Source organism: Lasioglossum baleicum, chromosome 5 (genome assembly GCF_051020765.1).
Source record: "Lasioglossum baleicum chromosome 5, iyLasBale1, whole genome shotgun sequence".
Lineage (NCBI taxonomy): Eukaryota > Metazoa > Arthropoda > Insecta > Hymenoptera > Halictidae > Lasioglossum > Lasioglossum baleicum.
In genome coordinates this window covers 2,419,495-2,428,577 of record NC_134933.1, presented here as the reverse complement: position 1 = coordinate 2,428,577, position 9,083 = coordinate 2,419,495, and the positions used below count along the sequence as shown (strand labels likewise).

The window sequence follows — 9,083 nt, the reverse complement described above, 5'->3', positions numbered from 1 at the left end:
ACGAAATGACTTTCCGAACGAGCTAATACATTAACATATTACAATAGGAGAGCTGCATAAAGTCTAAATAAAATCAATCTTATCATTTTCATACAAAGAAACATTTACCAGTTACTTTTAAGGTTCGGTAGGCGTAGAGGGTTGAAACGTCTTCGTGCAAAAAAAATGTATCGTAGAAGGGAAAAGAAACTTAATTTATAATTTTCGGCTCGAGCGCGTTTCCAGCTACCCGAGTGCATCGGGCTGCCAAGGGGTTTCGAGCTGCCCGGGAGTGTCTCGATCTCGTCGGGCGGGTTCGGAAAGAATCGGACAAGTTCGGGCGAGCGAGTTTTCGCGATACTCGAGATTCACTTCTGCGTTCGCACGAACTTGTCCGCTTCTGTCTGAGGTCTGAACCAGGGGGTGTAAGCTGCCGTGTTCGTAGACCATATATACCTATAGACCCGGCGCAGATAATTTGAGCCTCGGAAAAGATAAAGACGGTGTGACGTCACGTTGTCGAAAGATGTATAAGCTATGCTCATCGACAGTGCCTACGCTTGGCTTATATGGGGGGTGAGGGGGATCAGCGGGTGCGCCATATACATGTACCCAGTACGCGGGAAGAATGGACAGGATAATTTCAAAGAATTTGGCATTGTATCATGAAATTATCTATTGTAAACTGTATTTGAGATACAGACGTTTATTCTGTATGTTTTATTAAGATATAAAGTAATAATAGTATTATATATTAACTATTTTTTAGGAATCGCGCGATATTTGATTCTGAAGAGGTTTTTTACATATAAATTGATCACATTTACAACATTTTAAGGTAGTACTGCTAGTTTTACACAATTTACATTTACCTCGCTTGTGATTAGTTATTGCTAGACTGCGGATCTTTATGCATTTACAAAAAAATTGAGTAGATGAAATTCAAAATCGTTGAAAAATTGAAAATGTCAATACATGATTTCTGTTCTATTACAATCATTCAGGGAAGAAATAACATTCAATTTAATTTCTATTTCTTGCCATCGATGTAGACAATTTTTATTTTCAATATAGATACACTTTTCACATTTATTGATTCGAAAATAAAATCGCTTTCGTTAGTCTACTGCGTATTTTTTTACGGTCTACTACTGTACATTGTCCTATGTGATACAATCTCACATTACAATACTTATACGATATTAATTTTATTAATTGTACAATATGATTCGTCTCCATGTTTGTATCATACATGTGTTCGCTATAATTTTGAAATACTGTAGCACGAACATTACTCAAGATTTTTACTATTAATTTTAGCATTACATTTTTTTGAATCAGTCCATTTGCTTTCCCCATGAGGCGTATTTCCGCCTCAGCAATTCTACAAATGTGTATTACGTCATTTGACGGCACCGTCAACGCTTGCCTATTTTGGCTATAATTTTTTTAATTTATGAAGGTGCACTTAGATTCCTTGTTCACTAATGCTTGCAAGCATACTTCGCATTCCATACTTTTCCTCAAGCTACGAATTACAAACCCTGCAATATATTCAACTACGTCGTTGACGTAGTTGGATAAACTATTTAATGCAATTAAAGATGTGATAAAATAATTGTGCTCGTTATTAATTGCTTCGAGCGATTCATCATTTTCTGAAGCTTCCTTTAAACAATTATCTATAGTTTTGATTCTATTCCCTTTCGAACCACTTCTACTTAAAATAATGGTTGGTATTTGCTCAATACAATTGGCTTGTAAAGAGCCAGTGACCCCAGTGTGAATTAGCAATTTTTTATATGCTGCTTGAAAAAGCTTTGAGGTAGGATTATTATTATGTCCTCCCATACTTCTTACAGCACTGAAAAATACTTCCAGATGATCTTGAGATAACTTGTATGCTAATAAATATTGCAATCTCTTGTTTTCTTTGTTATCTACATATTGTTTGAATATCTGCACGAGGGATCGCAAACTGGTTATAAATCCAATAAATCCAGTTTTATTTCGACCCAAGTGCAATGGATCTCTGTTCGGTCCATATGTTAACGAAGTGATATATTTGATCACTTCGTCAATTCTTTTGAAAATAGAATCTTTATTGTATTGCTGTATACCAGCTTTAAAACCTTTCGCTAATAAATTTCGACTATTTAATATGTCAAATGCATCGTTCATGAAAATGATAAATCGCTCTGTTGGTTCCGTGTCTGTGAAATTTTTGTTGTAATTCGTTTCTCTTAAGTACTGTAGTGCTTTTGCAACGCTCAGAGAAAATGTCTGTGCCGCCAGTCTTACTTTCATTTTCTCCTGGAACCAATTAATATGACGCGACGTTAATTTTGTTGCGAGGTGCAAACCTTCTTCCTCTTGAACTTTTACTAAGTGAACAAAATGCTCCCACTTAATAGGGTTGTTATTGTCGTCATAAAAAACTTTATGAGTCCCCAAAGTATTTCGAATAAGCTTTAACATGTGGGGTGGATCCAGAAACAATTGAACGTTTTCTCCTGTTACTGGATGAGGAAAACTGGGGTTTACACAATCTGATGACAGATGTGCTCCAAGGCACATTGCCATAGCTAAATTTGCGTTGGTGCCGTCAAATGTTACACTGCATATTGTAACTCCACTATCATGGAGCAATTGCAGACACATGTTGACTAGATTGCTTTTCTGGATTCCTGATAGGCCATCGATTAAAAAATAGCCTACCGGCAGTTTCCACCTATCATTCACGCAATTGAGTAAAAATACAAGAGCTTCCTTTGCTTCTACTGGATTATCACTTTGCTCATCCGTGCCTATGTCCACATACCTGCAATGTAGAATACCTGTATGTATTATTGGAAACCTTATTGACGACAAATAATTATTATGATTTTGTAGCGTATAAAAGTACATATACTTGAAATATATTCTTAAAACTGACCCAACAAAGTTTTCGCCATCCCACTCAATCTTTTTATGGATTGACATTTCGTCAAGCATTAACGCACAAACACATGCTTTGCCTTTAGCTTGACTCTCTTTAACCTTAATTTTTAAAGTATTCATGGACTCACTATGAAAGCCAGGTTTACATTCAATTGTAGAGTACCACCTCTGCAGAGTTCTGGGATGGGGTAATACGTTTTGAAATATCTGTCTGACATAATTGTAAGCTTTTGGCGAATAAAAATTCAACGTGAGTGCAAATGTTTTTAGAATATCAGGGTATACTGTATGTTGCGACGCTAACAACTGTTTAAAAAGTGTTTTGGTGCAAGGAGGCAAAGTTTCCTAAAGCGAAAAAACAAAACCAGAAATAAAACGTAGAGTTGGTTGCAATAGAAGAAAATAGAAGAAAAAACATTTATATACAACACTTTCAAATAATATGTAAAAGCAAAGCAAAGCAAAGCAAAGCAAACCAATTAAGTAATAAAATGTTTCAGACTTAAGTTGTTGAAGATTATACGTACTGAAAGATGTATAGAGGCTTCTTCTGTAATCATAGCATTATTTTGTAGCTCATCCACCAATGTTTGTAGGTCAGTAACTCTTTTTTCAAGCCTTTTAGTTTTATCCTGTAATGTTTTTATAACTCTATTTTTTTTTTTAATTGTCGCATTAACAATATTCACATAGTTTTCTTTATCGTCTTCTATGTCAGAATTTGTGAAATCTCCAGGATATACTTTCCGCTTCTTTACTGGACTCGTGTCATTTTGGTCATCATTGGTGATTAATAAAGTTGGTATAGCATCACTTTTCAATATCCGCCGCGAACTCCACGCAGATTGCTTAAAACAGTCATCAGTGAAATGCTTGGAACAGACTAGTTCATTAGCAGTACATTCAACGTTTGTTCGTTCAATCCATTGCTTCCTTAAATCTGGATTTTTAGGAAATCTGCAATTAATGTAAAGCAAGGGACAATAAATAACCATTAATTATTTGACAACCATTACAAAAAAACCTTGTATATAATAAACATCAAATATTCATTTTACCAGTTATAGGTTATGCGATATTGTATTTGGCTACATAATATCAAAAATTAACAGTAATAAAATACTTACTGATGAAGTGATACGTTGGTACCAGATCTGTAGCTTTCGCTGCAATTTTTAATACAGCACGTTCGCACCATTTGGAATTACTACACAAAATATATTTACACGGAGCAAGTGTACAATGGCGTAGTGTCGGCGTCGGTTAGCGTCGGTCTCAGTCGGTCTGCCGTTTCAGCCATTTTGAAATTATCTTAAGACTGCTTAAAACTTATCTTGTGACGTCACACCGTCCTTTATCTTTTCCGAGCTGCACTCTCGGTTTTCCTCATAGACATATAGAGATAGACTGCGCGGCCTGAACGAAGCGCTGAAGCCCACAATGGCGGCGTGCGAGAGAAAGAGAGCATTAGCCGGGGTCCATAGCGCTCTCTTTCTAATTGATGTGTCGACACATCATATAGAAAGAGAGCGCTATGGACCCCGGCTAATGCTCTCTCTCTCACTCTTTGTACCGCGCGCCGCCATTGTGGGCTTCAACTCGCCCATAAGACGGCGCAGTCTATCTCTATATGTCTATGGTTTTCCTATACACATACTATACCTATGCCGGGTCTATTGGTATATATGGTCTAAGGCCGTGTTAAAGAAGTGACCAGTATTTCAGCGCCCTCTATAACTCAGGGCCGAAAAGGGCCGAACTAATGACAGTATACAGGGTGTCCCAAAATTCGTGAAAATCCCGAAAGAGGGTGGTTCCTGAGACCATTCTAAGAGACATTTTCCTTTGCACCAAAGTCAACTGCGGCTTTGTTTAGGAGTTATTAACGAAAAACACGGACCAATCAGAGCGCGCCCTGGCCCGGCGCGCCAAGCCGCGCCGGCAAGCGAGTGTCGCGTAGTGATGGGCACTATCGACTAAATTCAACTATCGACTAGTTACTATTTAGTAACTACATACTATCGACTATTTAGTCGATAGTTTTCAGTCGACTGAATTGGCTTATTTGACTGAATTGCGTTATTGGTTCATGTTCATTGCTCTCCATATTCGATGGTTTTCATGACGCTCAGCTTTATTAGAGAGAGAGAGAGGTTCCTAAAATTAAAAATATTTAATGTTATTTTATATTTTACATTTGTCGTAGTAGAAATTAGTAATAAAATTAAATTAAGGTAAAAATTCCAAAATTATAATTAATCTAACCTTAAATGATTATGGTCTCCACTATGAAGTTGACCCAAATTTATATATATATATACATATATTTTAAATGTTGACATTTAAAAAGATCAATTGGTCTAAGTTTTTCGCTGAAAGTCTGTTTCTTCTTTCAGACATAATCTGTCCAGCCTTTGAAAATATTCTCTCCGAGGGTACAGAGGTTGCAGGAATACAAAGATATTTATCTGCTATCTCGAAAAGCTGTGGCATTGTGCAATTATATTTGTTCCAAAATGCGACTGGACAACTCTTAATGTTTTCATATGGTAAATCTATGTATTGACGGATGATGGTTGTTACATTTTCAATATGCGTAGATTGGTTATTTAACTGTGACACTTTTGATACAAAAAAGTTCCAAAATTCATTGTTTTGAGATGGTTCTTCTGCTATGGCTCTATTTGCATTCGTTTCATGACTACTGGCTGTTCTTGCCAAGGAACTTATTTCTTCTTTTAATATATTCTGTGCTGTCTGTGCAATCCTATTGTCTTCAAATACAGCTATTTTAAACCTTGGATCTAATAGTGTGGCTATTAAAGTAATATTATTCTGTTCGATGTAGTTAAATCTTATTTCAATATTATTTAAAATATTATTTTTTAAACGTAGTCCTGCTGTGGTTTCTGGTGTAATCATGTTTATAGCATTTTGAATTCCTCTTATTAAAGGAACAATTTTGGATGCTGTGGGATATTTTTCTGCTGATAAATCAGTTGTAACATATTCTAGTGGTTTCAATAACGGTATGATATCTTCTATGATTTCCCAGTGTTCAGCTGTAAGTGATGTGGGACTTCTGCTTAATGAAACTATGACAGCAGACAAAGGCACTTTTATTGCAAACAGTCTCTCCAGCATCACGAGGCAAGAATTCCAGCGTGTTGCTACATCTTTTTTTATCTTCAGTTCTGGTAAGCCCATTTGCTTTTGCATACTTCTTAATTTCTCTGCTGCTACAACACTTGTTTTAAAGTGCCCAACTAATGAACGGCAGATTTTTAATAAATTTATTATTTCAGTCACACCACTTATGGAATCGTTTACCACTAAATTTAACGTGTGTGCTGTACATGGCAAATGCATATAGCCTAAGTTACGTACAGCTCCTTTAATATTTGCACCATTATCTGTCACGACAGCACAAATTTTATTTGAGATTTGCCATTCCGATAAAATATCTTGAATACAGTGCGCAATATATTGACTTGTGTGGCTATTTGTTAAAAGATTAGTGGCTAATACGTTTGAGCGTAATTTATTTTCAATAAAATAATGTGCAGTGATCGTTAAAAAGGATTGCATATTTAAATTGGTCCAGATATCTGTCGTAATAGAAACATGACTTGTTTTTTTCAAGTTTTCTAAAATTATATTTTTAGTGTCAATGTATAATTGTGGTAAGATGGTCCGTCCCAGTGTTCTTCGACTGGGAAGTTTATATCGTGGTTCAAGCTCCTTAATTAACTCATTAAAGCCTTCGTCTTCTACAATAGTTAGCGGTTGCAAATCTTTACAAATCATGGCTGCCACCAGATTATTTAATTTTGTAATTTTTGTTTGTGATAGATCATTTGAAGTTGTCCTCAATGTTAGCTGCCTTAAATGAACCCGAGACCTCTGCACCATACCTGGTAAGTCTTCATTTTGGATTGCCAAATTTGCATTTGAAGTGAAAGCCACCGATGTAATTCCTTGTGCTTGCGTTGATGTTCCAGGTGTAGCACTTGCAAGTTGATCATCCACGTCTATCGACTCTGCTTCTTCGTGCACGCGACGATCGGCTTCCAGCACTGTGAAATGTTTGCGCTTCAAATGGTCACTTAAATTGGATGTGTTTTTTGCACTTTTGTATTCTCTTTTACATAAGCGACACACGGCACTCGTTGGTGTCTTTTGTTCAAAATATTGCCACACTATTGAGCGCTTTTGTTTATACATATTGTATTATATATACACTATGAAAACTTATGTATACTACTAAACACTATTTTAGAACTCAGAATGTTTCCTCAACACGAGTTTATTTAAGAGAAAACTTGGTGTACGACGCGAGACCAGAGACCAACGACTTGTGACTAAGTGACTCGTCAACGTATAGAAACTCCCGAGGAAAAGGAAAAAATGGAAGAGAGGTGGAAACCCGAATAGTGGGAGGAAAGTAAGGAGAAGAAATTAAGGATAGGAAAGTAAGGAAAATCTAGGAGAAGAGGAAAGACAGGTAAAGACACGTGGAAAGAAGCAATCGCGGAAGGATGCTATAAAAAACGGAAAGAGCAGAGGAAGGCAAGCAGGAGAGGATGTCGTAAAGAAAGGAAACGTTCGCCAGGGCCTGACCGTAAATCTCGAATAGGTTCGAGAGATACCTGGAAGAGACACAGGAGAGGCCGTGGATCTGGTCGCCACATGTATATCAGGACTGACCAGACCCGCGCAGAATGGACAACAATAGGAAAGGAATATGGCAAGGAAATAAGAAGTTTTCTAAAACAGCAGCGTAGGGCAGCGCCAAAAAAGCAGCCACAGTTCATTAAAATTATTCAGGGAGCAGTTTTAAAATTAAAAATGGTTTAAACTATTTGATTTCATAGAAAACCAAGCGTTCGCTTCCTTGCTTGCAAAAGTGTTCGCTGTTGCAGACGCGTTCAAATCTATTTCGTTACTGAACTCGAGTGGTTGAGAAAAATCTCAATCCTTAGCTAGAAAGCCGGTTTATATTGTCAAAGTTATAAGTATATTCACAGTGGTTTCACATCCAAGAAAAGTCGCACGTGAAGATTCTTTCGTTCCACAATATCATATTTCATACCATATAAGTTTTCCTATTTATTATAATTTGGAGAGACTATCTAAAAATATAGTACTTTACAATTTTATATTATTTATAAGTTTATAATTAAACATTAGTGAAACTAATGACTTGGTCGTCTGTGTTACACCTACATTAAATTTCTCAAAGCACTGTAATAATATTGTAAACGCTGGTCTAAAAATATTAGGTTTTATTAAATTTATTGATATGATTGATTTCTTCAATGGATCTATTGATTACTTTAAGAAATTCTTATGTAGGGCACTAAGAAATGTTTAATTTTAAGTTAATGTTTATCTATAATTTCCTCTATTGCGATTAATTTGTTAATACATGCTATGTTACTGTAATTTTTTTATATTTTTATTTGATTTAAGTCTATATATACATATTGGGTTTGTAGCGGCCACCGGCACGTACAATAAAACATTTGGCGTGCAAATGGTCGGGTCGGTTTACGAAGCAAGCGACAATGAAGCTATTTTTAGCGCGTGCAATTTAGATGTTTTATGATATGCATGTCTCGTTACTTAGAATCTTTCGTTGCCGGCCTAAAGGCCTCAATAGCACATAATAAACCCCCGAGTTTCCGAAGGGTCGCGCCGACCAAGATCCGATGGGCCCACACAAGGCCACGGTAAGTATGTATCTCGCGGGCCTGGAAGAAAAATCCGCTATACCTGATCTGTCGAATAAAGTTCCATTCCCACGAACTTGTACTATCATTATTTAGAATACAACAATCCTAGCTTCTTCAGATTTATACATGTATAATAAATAAATAAATAAATAATCCTTTTGGTGTTATCGATATTACATATAATATATAGGATAGGATAAATATAATAATAAAATATCAATTTTGTATTGAATGTAATAAATATTTTATTAACATAAATGAAATGCATAAATCATTCATATTTTCGGAGAATATTTGTAATAATTAATATTTAGTAGTACATACAACAATTGAATTCCGTCAATCTGGCAGTTTTCTCGAAATATCGAATTGTTTATAGGTATAAATTTGCCCGAGACTTCGTGACTTTTATCTTTTTCATGCGAAACA

At 36.0% G+C, this 9,083-nt stretch overlaps 1 long non-coding RNA gene across 4 annotated transcripts; it reads left to right on the top strand.

The window, feature by feature from the left end:
* Positions 1-4,912: 4,912 nt before the first annotated feature.
* Positions 4,913-8,809, top strand: LOC143208591 (uncharacterized). 4 transcript variants are annotated; one of them, XR_013008937.1, is made up of 5 exons: positions 4,916-5,153; positions 5,316-5,468; positions 5,975-6,116; positions 6,225-6,836; positions 6,921-8,809. It is a non-coding gene; the product is annotated as an uncharacterized LOC143208591 (long non-coding RNA). The 4 variants fall into 4 exon arrangements; XR_013008936.1 differs by having other exon boundaries at positions 4,972-5,153; positions 6,772-6,836; XR_013008935.1 differs by having other exon boundaries at positions 4,913-5,072; positions 5,316-6,116; positions 6,772-6,836.
* Positions 8,810-9,083: the final 274 nt, after the last annotated feature.